Below are 9,396 nucleotides of genomic sequence, written 5' to 3'. Positions count from 1 at the left end.
GGGCGAGGAGAGATGAAAGGGCAGAGGACAGATACGGAGGGACGGGGAAAGGAATGGGATGGAGATGCATGATGTGAAAGACACAAAGAACAAATTTAAAAAAAGCTTTTAAAAAGTTAAGAAAAGACATCCAGAGCTAAGGAGATGGCCCGGTGGATAAAAAATGCCTGCTGCACAGCATGAGGACCTCAGTTCGAATCTCCAGCACCCATGTAAAAGCCAGACAGTGTACACCTACAATCTCTTTGCTAGGGGACAAAAATGGGCAGATCTCAGAGGCTCGCTGGACAGCCAGTTTAACCAAATGCCAAGCTTCAAATTTAGTAAGAGAGACCCAGCGTCAAAAATTAAGATAGAGAAATTATAGAAGACATTCCAACTTCCACCTTGAGCTTCTATTCATGCCAGTCAGCAAGGGAGAGCAGGCCCATACATGTATATACAGCGCACACGCATGTACATATGTACATTAACACACATTCATGCACACACCAACATATCTAGTAAAAACAAATAAATAGGAGAACAAAAGATATACAGATCCATTTTCCTTTACTATAAACAACATAACTGAAGCTGGGTAATCTATGGAGAGAAGAGGTTCATTTAGCTCTCAGCATTCTGGAAGTTTAGGGCCTGGCATCAGCTCAGCTCTGGGGAAGGCTGTCAGAGTCTCAGAGCAGAGGCCCAAGGGAAAAGTTACAGGGGGAGGCAGGGAGTGTATTTTCCCAGCGTGGTCTCTGGACATACAGTGGATGACTGCGTGCTTCATACTGCTCTGTTAACGATGAGGTCTTCCATGGATCCTCGGCAGTAACCGCTGTGAGAGACCGAGGCACAGTGCCCTCCATCTCTGTGTGCTGTGACCCCAAGCTGACCCATGGAGCACCCTTGGGTCCTCCTCTCACTACAGATCCTGGGGAAGTATGAGGAGTGTGACATGAGACGCTCGGTGAGGACAGGAGTGTAGCGTGATGGATGGGCAGTGAGATGTGACCTGCTGAGGTTCTTAGCTCCAGACTTAGCAGGCCTTGCAGAGCCACCCTGTGCCCTGGGCATCACTGGGTACCAGCCCGACTGGCACCTCCTGAGACTGCTGAGTGTGGCCGTCAATTCCTGAGCATGCAACATCACGCCTCTGTGTGGTGTGTTCTCTGGTGACAAGACAATTCCCGAGCCTGGGAAAGTTTAGTTAGCTAGGAATTCTGGTGGAGATGCTGGTCTGGCCCGACAGTCGAAGCGTCGCAATGGCACCGGAGCACTTGTGGAAGGAAGAAAGTTGCTTAGTGGATGATGAGTCTGGTCTAATGATTCATTGTGTGAGAGGTCCCGAGAGTGCTGTCTAATCCTGTCTGAGGACAGTACCCAGGGGCCTAAGTAAGAGCTTCCCACCAGGTTCCACTTCCCACAGTCTCCCCACCTCGTGAACTGAGGAGCCGGCTCCAGACGCTTAAACCCCAAAGGGACCCTCAGCCTTCTACTAACTGTAGCGCCTCCAAGACCCAAAAGGCACACTGAGCCTGTGCTTCTGCCTTGGGGCTACAATGCACTATTATTGACCCATCCCTCCTTGGGCTATGGCTGTCATGTACCATGAGCAGGGCAGGGTTCTCCTCACCTCCAGAGAGTACCTATTCCACTCCATCCATGGTGCCTGCCACCTGCTGCTGTTCAGGTCTGGTTGCCATGGTCTCATGTCCTGTGTGGAGATCAGCGATCATATGGTCCCATACTTTCCAGCAGCTCCAGTATAAAATCTAGTGCCCCAAAGGAAACTTGGGACTGTTCTGGCTCCCTGCATAGGATTGCAGGCTACCTGGGCAGGGAGGTCCTCCTTCTAGGGTAGGAAACAGTATTTATCAGATCAACTGCCACCAAGCGTCCTCCAGGGAGAAGCCCCATGCGGCCCATCAGCTGTGACTGGGCCATAGCCAGGTGAACTTTTCAGCGTCTGTACCTTCTCTGTGTCTTTGGTGGTGGACCCTGATGGTTTAAAGTACAGCGAGCTAAGCTAAGCTCACTAGTATCACCAGTGAACTGATCAGGAACTACAGCACTCTCACAACAGAGACTGAGAGTCCTAGCCTTACCGTCACGAGGAGGGCAGCACCCACTGAGGGCCCCTCCGCCCATCCCTTACCATGAGGAAGGCAGCATCCACTGAGGGCCCCTCCGCTCATCCCCTTAGACAGAAATCATTTTGTTTACCCTCTCAGCTATCGGGAGAACCCCAAAGATGTCCATTGGTCATCAACCCTTTCCACCGGCCAAGGAATAAACCTGTGAGTTCTGCCAACGGCTAACGCCTGCTCAAATTAACCACTCAAAATCCAGGCCAAGGGCTAGAGAGATGGCTCAGAGGATAAAGCCCACACCACACAATCATAGGGCCTGCTTTTGAGCCTCGACATACGAAGAAGGATGCTTAAAAGAAAACCCACGCTAGCTCAGAATTGAGAATAATAGATGGTTATTTATTTAGGCGTAGACTCACAAATCAATATCCTCTGCTGGAACGGAGAACAGCAACGGAATCCCACAGCCGGAAAAGAGGCCGACGATGCACATGCTTTACCTCAGCATAAATAGTATAAGAGGCCACGCCCCAGTGGGCGGGTACTTAAGGGCTACCAGCTGTAGGATTTCCTACAGCAGACATACCCATAAAAATCCTGGCATGAAGCACCACAACTGTAATCCCAGTGGTGGGGATGACACCACAGATCGCTGGCTAGCCAACCTAGCTAAACTGGTGAGTTCCAGATTCTGGAGAAAACTTCTTAAAACTACAAGGTGGAGGTCAACTGGGGAAGACAACTGACATTGACCTATGGCCTCTAAATGCAAATGTGCGAACGTGAATGCACACCTGTACACATACAATACCCGTGCAACTCACACACACGCACACAGAGAGACAGAGAAAGAGAGAGAGAAGCCAGATCATGTGCCTAGTGCACAGACCCTATAGTCTCCTGAAAAACCTGACTGGCCTCCTTTTCCATTCTAGGGTCACCCGAGTGAAATATCATGATCCTTCTGAAAGGGCTAGATGAGTCATGACTGTTTGCACTCACCAAGGGGTGGGGAGCTGTCCTCCGAGACTGTCCTTAGGGGCCCAGCAAGAATGATCTGACTATTTCTCCAGCCCTTAAGTTGTGGGATATTGGCTTAGGACTAGAAAGGGGACACACAGCCATGGCCTTCCATAGCCGGTTTTGCATCTGCTTCCTTTAACACTCTGACCTGTTGAACATCCAAACTGTTCACATTAAAGTGTCCAGTGAGTCGTTCCCAGTGTCCTCACATGGTTGCCCAATCATTGTCACTATCTAATTCAAGGACCCCCTCCGTCACCACAGAACAAAAGCCTGGGCTAATGGCTCCTGCTGTAGTTTGGGTCTGGCCTGTCACCCAGCAGGGGGTGGACCTTTAAAAGATGGAGCCTCTAGGAGCCTGATTGACCCTCCTCTGGTTCCCCTTTTTACCATGCGTCCTCTTTTTCTTTCACAAGCTCCCCTCAAATGCCATCTGCCAGCCAAGGGGACTCTCAGCAGTGGTGGTATGGATGGGGCCACCTGGCCATGGGTTTCCAGCCTCCACATCTGTGAGCTAGAAAAAAAATGTATACCTTTAAAAAACGCACAGCTTCAGGTGCTTCATTATAAGTATAGAAAACTGACTTACGTACTGTGTATGGCTTCCCCCAGAAAACTGACTCTCCTAGAAATGAAATCACACAAACGCATGCCCTTCTTTTCGTTCCTGACTTCTTTTGCCAGCAGGATATTTTTGAGGTTCATCCGTGTCAAAGCATGTACGGGTACACTGTTCTTCTTTAGGGCTGACTAACATTTCCCGGTGTGGGCATGCCATATCTGCTTCTGCATTTGTCCTGCAGTAGACGTTGTATTTGAAAGATTTCAAATATAGGCAGTGTCTTAGTGGCTGCCTGCCTCCTGGGCCCCAGAGAACACCTCTTCTACTGTTCCCTGCAACTCTGAAAATCAGGACACTTGCACCTTTCTCCTTGTTTGCAACTTAGAACCCAGTATGCTAATCACACCCACCTTGAGGAATCAAGGTGAGGTACCCCTAAGTGCTACTGCCTGACCCCTGATCTCATAGATCCTGGGAGCCCTGCTCTGGGATGGTATCTTCTATCCTTAAGTCTGAAGGTGAGGGACAGCCACCCTGAGCTCAATGATCCCAGGTGTGCTCCTGTCAGCAGTGTGCTCCAACTCTAAAGTTGTGTGCTTGGAGTGCTCCCCTAAACAGTGTGCTCCATCTCTGAAGTCATGTGCTCGGGAGTGCTCCCCTCAACAGAGTGCTCCAACTCTAAGGTGGTATGCTTGGGAGTGCTCCCCTAAACAGTGTGCTCCATCTCTGAAGTCATGTGCTCGGGAGTGCTCCCCTCAACAGAGTGCTCCAACTCTAAGGTGGTATGCTTGGGAGTGCTCCCCTAAACAGTGTGCTCCATCTCTGAAGTCATGTGCTCGGGAGTGCTCCCCTCAATGGTGTGCTCTAAATATAAAGTGATGTGCTTGGGAGTGCTCCCCTAAACAGTGTGCTCCATCTCTGAAGTCATGTGCTCGGGAGTGCTCCCCTCAACAGAGTGCTCCAACTCTAAGGTGGTATGCTTGGGAGTGCTCCCCTAAACAGTGTGCTCCATCTCTGAAGTCATGTGCTCGGGAGTGCTCCCCTCAACAGAGTGCTCCAACTCTAAGGTGGTATGCTTGGGAGTGCTCCCCTAAACAGTGTGGTCCATCTCTGAAGTCATGTGCTCGGGAGTGCTCCCCTCAATGGTGTGCTCTAAATATAAAGTGATGTGCTTGGGAGTGCTCCCCTAAACAGTGTGCTCCATCTCTGAAGTCATGTGCTCGGGAGTGCTCCCCTCAACAGAGTGCTCCAACTCTAAGGTGGTATGCTTGGGAGTGCTCCCCTAAACAGTGTGGTCCATCTCTGAAGTCATGTGCTCGGGAGTGCTCCCCTCAACAGAGTGCTCCAACTCTCAGGTGATATGCTTGGGAGTGCTCCCCTAAACAGTGCGGTCCATCTCTGAAGTCATGTGCTCGGGAGTGCTCCCCTCAATGGTGTGCTCTAAATATAAAGTGATGTGCTTGGGAGTGCTCCCCTAAACAGTGTGCTCCAACTCTGAAGTCATATGCTCAAGAGTGCTCCTCTCAGCAGTGTGCTCCAAATCTGAGGTCCTGTGCTCAGGAGTGCTCCCCTCACTCAGCAAGTGTGCTCTGAATTGCAAGGCCCTGTGTTCAGCAGTACCCTCACTGTGAGAGTAGAGTTCTTGGGAGAGCTTCCTCTGCAGGGCACTCCTTGTCAAGCGGCTTTGTTCTTGGAAGTGCTTGATTTTATCAATATGTGCCTCAGGGGTCCAGTGCCTACTGATCAGCCCAGCTTCCCTCACTGAAAGGAGTAACCAGAGGACCAGGAGGCCAAGACACAGAACCAAGCTTGGAAAATATTCTGGAACCAAGGAAGCCGTGCTGTGGGGTGACGGACATTGGACATCGTCTGGAGCAGCTGGCAGCCCTCACAGAGTGTGGATTCCAGCCATCACTTCACAGCTGAGCTTCTCCTCAGGAGTCTGGATCCCCTGCAGGAGTATCTGGAGCCTGAGCCAGGCTGGGCTGGGTGGTGTGATAGCTAATCGTGATGGTCAATTCGACTGCGTTTCCAGTTATCTAGAAAACACACTTCTAGAGGCGTCTGTGGGGGTGGTTCCATAGAGGTTTGGCTGAGGAGGAAGGGCCCACTCTAAATGTGGGCAGAGCCATGTGGGGGAGGCCAGCCTGACTGAAAGGGAGAACAGGAGAAAACCATATCCACACCAGCAATCCCTTTCTGTTTCTCTGCGTTAGCTCCATGTAACTAACCAGTTCCAAGGGATCCAATGCCCTCTTCTGACCTCCGTGGGCACCTGCACACACATACAAACACACATACACACACACTCACACAAACACACATATACATACACACACATAAACACACTCATACATACATACACACACAAGCACATATACACACATACATACACACACAAACACACATAGGCACACAACACACACACAAATTTAAAACTAAAAAATGTCCCTCATGTGTCCCTTAGTGAAAGGCAGATATGTGGGCACCCTTCAGTTCTGCCTCAGAACACATCACACAATTTAGAAGTGGCCCAGATGTTACCCATAGCAGTGAACATCAGTTGGAATACGGGGATCTAGAGAAAAACCAAATCTTTTCTGTACCCTGGAGTCACCTTCTCCACAAGGAATACACCCTTCATTCCCCATGCCTTTCACTCTCCCCATCCCCAATTTTCCATACACAGGCAGACAGACAGACACTCTTCATACCTCCCACTCTGCATACCCCTCACCACGCCCCCACCCTCCATACCCCTCACCACGCCCCCACCCTCCATACCCCTCAATATCCCCACAACTAGCCTGATCAGGTATCATATTCCTCCAAAGTGGACTCACTCCAGTCATTGTGGTGGCTCCAACTGGTCATTTGGCTCTGCACTTCCCGGCACCCAGCAGTAGCAATGGAAATCAGCTGATTTATCCTAGGCAGCTAATTAAAAGAAATCAAATTTTTTTTTGGTATATGTATTGGTTTTTTTTAGAGCTCACATAACAAAATACCACAGATCGAGCAGTTTAAATAACTGAACTTTACTTTCTTACAGGTCTGGAAACTGGAAACCTGAGACCGAGGTGTTGACGAGTTTGGCTTGTGGGAGGCCTCTTCCCCTTGGCTTGCAGACAGATTCCCTCTTGTTACCTGTTCACATGATCTGCCCTCTGTATGTACCCTGCTGGTGTTTTCCCGTGTGTCCGACCTTCCTTTGTTAGCTAGAGTTCTATTCCTGTGGCAAATCTCTGCAATAAGCCAATGAAGGAGGAGGAAAAGGTCACTATGGCTCAGTTGGGGTGGGGGGGGGTGTCAGGTTCTGGTCAGGTAGCCCATTGCTCTGGGCCCCTGGCAGCACATCGAGGTAGAAGGGTGGGGCAAATATCTCTTTTATCCCGGGGGCCCAAAGAAAGGGAGAAAGAAGGGGCAGATTCCACTTTCTTCCAGCACCCTCAGAGAGTAGCAAAGCTCCCATGAGGCACCTCCTCTTAAAGGGCCACCAGCTCTCAAAGGCACCCCATGGGCAGGAATCCTTCAACACCAGGTTCTGGGTTCAGATTCAAACTTAAGCATCCTCCCTTAGGACTCCTCTGGCCAGTCTGGATTTAGGATCCACCCACAACCTCATTTTAAAGACCCCCATCTTCGATCACTCACAGTTTGGGATGTTGAGATCAGAATCCATAGAAGATTCGTGAGGTTACACAGTTTGGGCTCTCACTGGGTGATGTTCATCCCGGCTATCAGCTTGATTGGATCTAGAGTCCACTAAGAGACGGGGCACCTCTGTGAGAAAGTACCAGTGGACAGCATCTGTCAGTAACAGTAGCCTAGACAGAAAGAGCTCAGAGGACCTCATCTGCCTGCCTTGGTTTTCTGTTTGTTTTGGTTTGGTTTTGAATACAGAATGTCACTATATGGTCCTGGCTGGCCTGGAGCTCCGTCTGTAGACCATGCTGGCCTTACACTCCCAGGAGGATGTGTATCAGCGCTCCCAGACTGCCTTTGTTCCTTGCCAGTAAATGTGTTCTTCCCATTCTGCTGCTGACCTTGGCACCCATCTTCTTTGGCTTCTGTGCAAGGACAAAACACCAGCGACTCTGCAGGATTCCTCGGATCTTCAGCACCAGATGGGGGCTGCTGAGGTAACCAGCCCAGGGGACTGAGAAGTAGCTCCTGGGTTCCCAGCCTCTCACTAGCACACAGACCATTCTGGGCTATGTGCATCCTTGGGCCAATCTAATCAATGTGCTGTGTAAAATACATCTACACAGTTGAAGATCTGTTCACATAGAGAATCTTAAGTAACACGCGGTGTGGCGCCATTTTGAATCTCTGTCTGAGGAGCAGTAAGCAGTTTGTCCCATATCTCCACTCCTTGGCGGTGTGTGTGTCTGTTCACTCCCTGGAGAGCAGTTCCTGCCCCCATAGCAGGCATTGCCCTCTCTCTACAACCCCCGCACTTAGCTCTGGTTGCTTGCGGTGTAATTTTGCTTTCAGCGAGATGTGAGGGACAAACACTACTCCCGGCAACACGTGCTTTGGAATGAGGGAGGTGGCCGTCTGGGAGTGTGATTTCGGAGCCAGAAGTAGGTCACGCTGAAGTGGGAGTTCTGCTGCTCTGGCTGGCAGTGCCGGGGATGGGAATGACAGTGTGCAGGTTCATGAGGTCATCGCCTGGAATCCTGTCACAGCTGCCAGCTGGTGCCAGAGATGGGAATACGAAAGCTCTCTCCACGGGCTCCACAGAAAGCAAAGCCCCACGGGAAGGACTCACAGCCATGGAGGTGGGCTTGGGATCTTCCTTGAAGACACATTGTGTTGAGGGAGGTGGCAGAGAACGGATGTGCAGAGCAGAGGGGACGGTGGATGCTAAAAGCTGCTTTCTGAGCACGTGGCCTCACCTCCTGTCACACCCTCCGAAAACCACCCAGGGTGAATGGAAGGTTTGTCTTCCCGCCAAAACACGGCCTCCTCTTCCACGGAGATCTCTCTCCCTCATCCCTCCACCGTTACTTCAGGGTAGCAAGGGGGGACTTAGTGAAGATGTTTCCTGTCCCATGCTGACCTTCCCGAGCCGTCTGAGGCACAAACTGGCCACCTCGCCCTGCTCTTGTGCAGTTTTTGTACCGGCTAAGAATTCAAAAGCTTCTCCTCAAAGAAAACTGATTTTCTAGTCTTTGTAGCAAGACTAGAAAAGCTAGCAATCCAGAAAGTCACCCACAAGGGGTCTCCATCTAGTATCAGGCACAGCTCCTGCAGCTGGCCTGGGTGGTCCCTGCTACTGTGGCCCCTACAGGCAGTAGCAGCAGGCAGTTTAGTCGATGCTTTCCACTGTAGCGTGTTCAAGTGAGAGCAGAAGAGAAGCCACGCTTTTCCCCTCTGATATTTATTCTTAAAGGCTGCTTCACAATGGTTCTTCTTGATTTGGAACTTGGGGATTACACCCAGCAAGCTCTGGGTTGCATTGTCTTATGTATGCTACACCATGCTAAATGTTCGGTGTATGCAAGCTCTTTGGGCCCTCACAGGACCCCCAGGAGGTGATGATGTTATTCCCCTCATATTATGCAGGAAAAAACTGAGGCTCAGACAACTTGAAGTAACTTTCCCAAGCCCTATAGCTTGTCAACAGTGTCTCCCAAATCAAAATCCTTGCCTGCTTGGTTCACTGCAAGCTAAGTTCATGAACACAATGATGAGGCCTCTGCCTGGGCATGGTTATTGGTAGTGTGTGGG

The 9,396-nt window shown here is 50.5% G+C and overlaps 1 long non-coding RNA gene across 1 annotated transcript; it reads right to left on the bottom strand.

Moving 5' to 3' along the window:
- Positions 1–535: 535 nt before the first annotated feature.
- On the bottom strand, positions 536–1,888 carry LOC142837606 (uncharacterized). Its single transcript, XR_012908297.1, has 2 exons — positions 1,619–1,888; positions 536–1,261 (listed from the first exon to the last, which is right to left on the bottom strand). It is a non-coding gene; the product is annotated as an uncharacterized LOC142837606 (long non-coding RNA).
- Positions 1,889–9,396: the final 7,508 nt, after the last annotated feature.

The sequence above is a fragment of the Microtus pennsylvanicus genome, chromosome 18 (genome assembly GCF_037038515.1).
Source record: "Microtus pennsylvanicus isolate mMicPen1 chromosome 18, mMicPen1.hap1, whole genome shotgun sequence".
NCBI classification, from domain to species: domain Eukaryota; kingdom Metazoa; phylum Chordata; class Mammalia; order Rodentia; family Cricetidae; genus Microtus; species Microtus pennsylvanicus.
The sequence above is the reverse complement of the archived record's forward strand: the minus strand, read 5'-3'. Positions and strand labels throughout refer to the sequence as shown.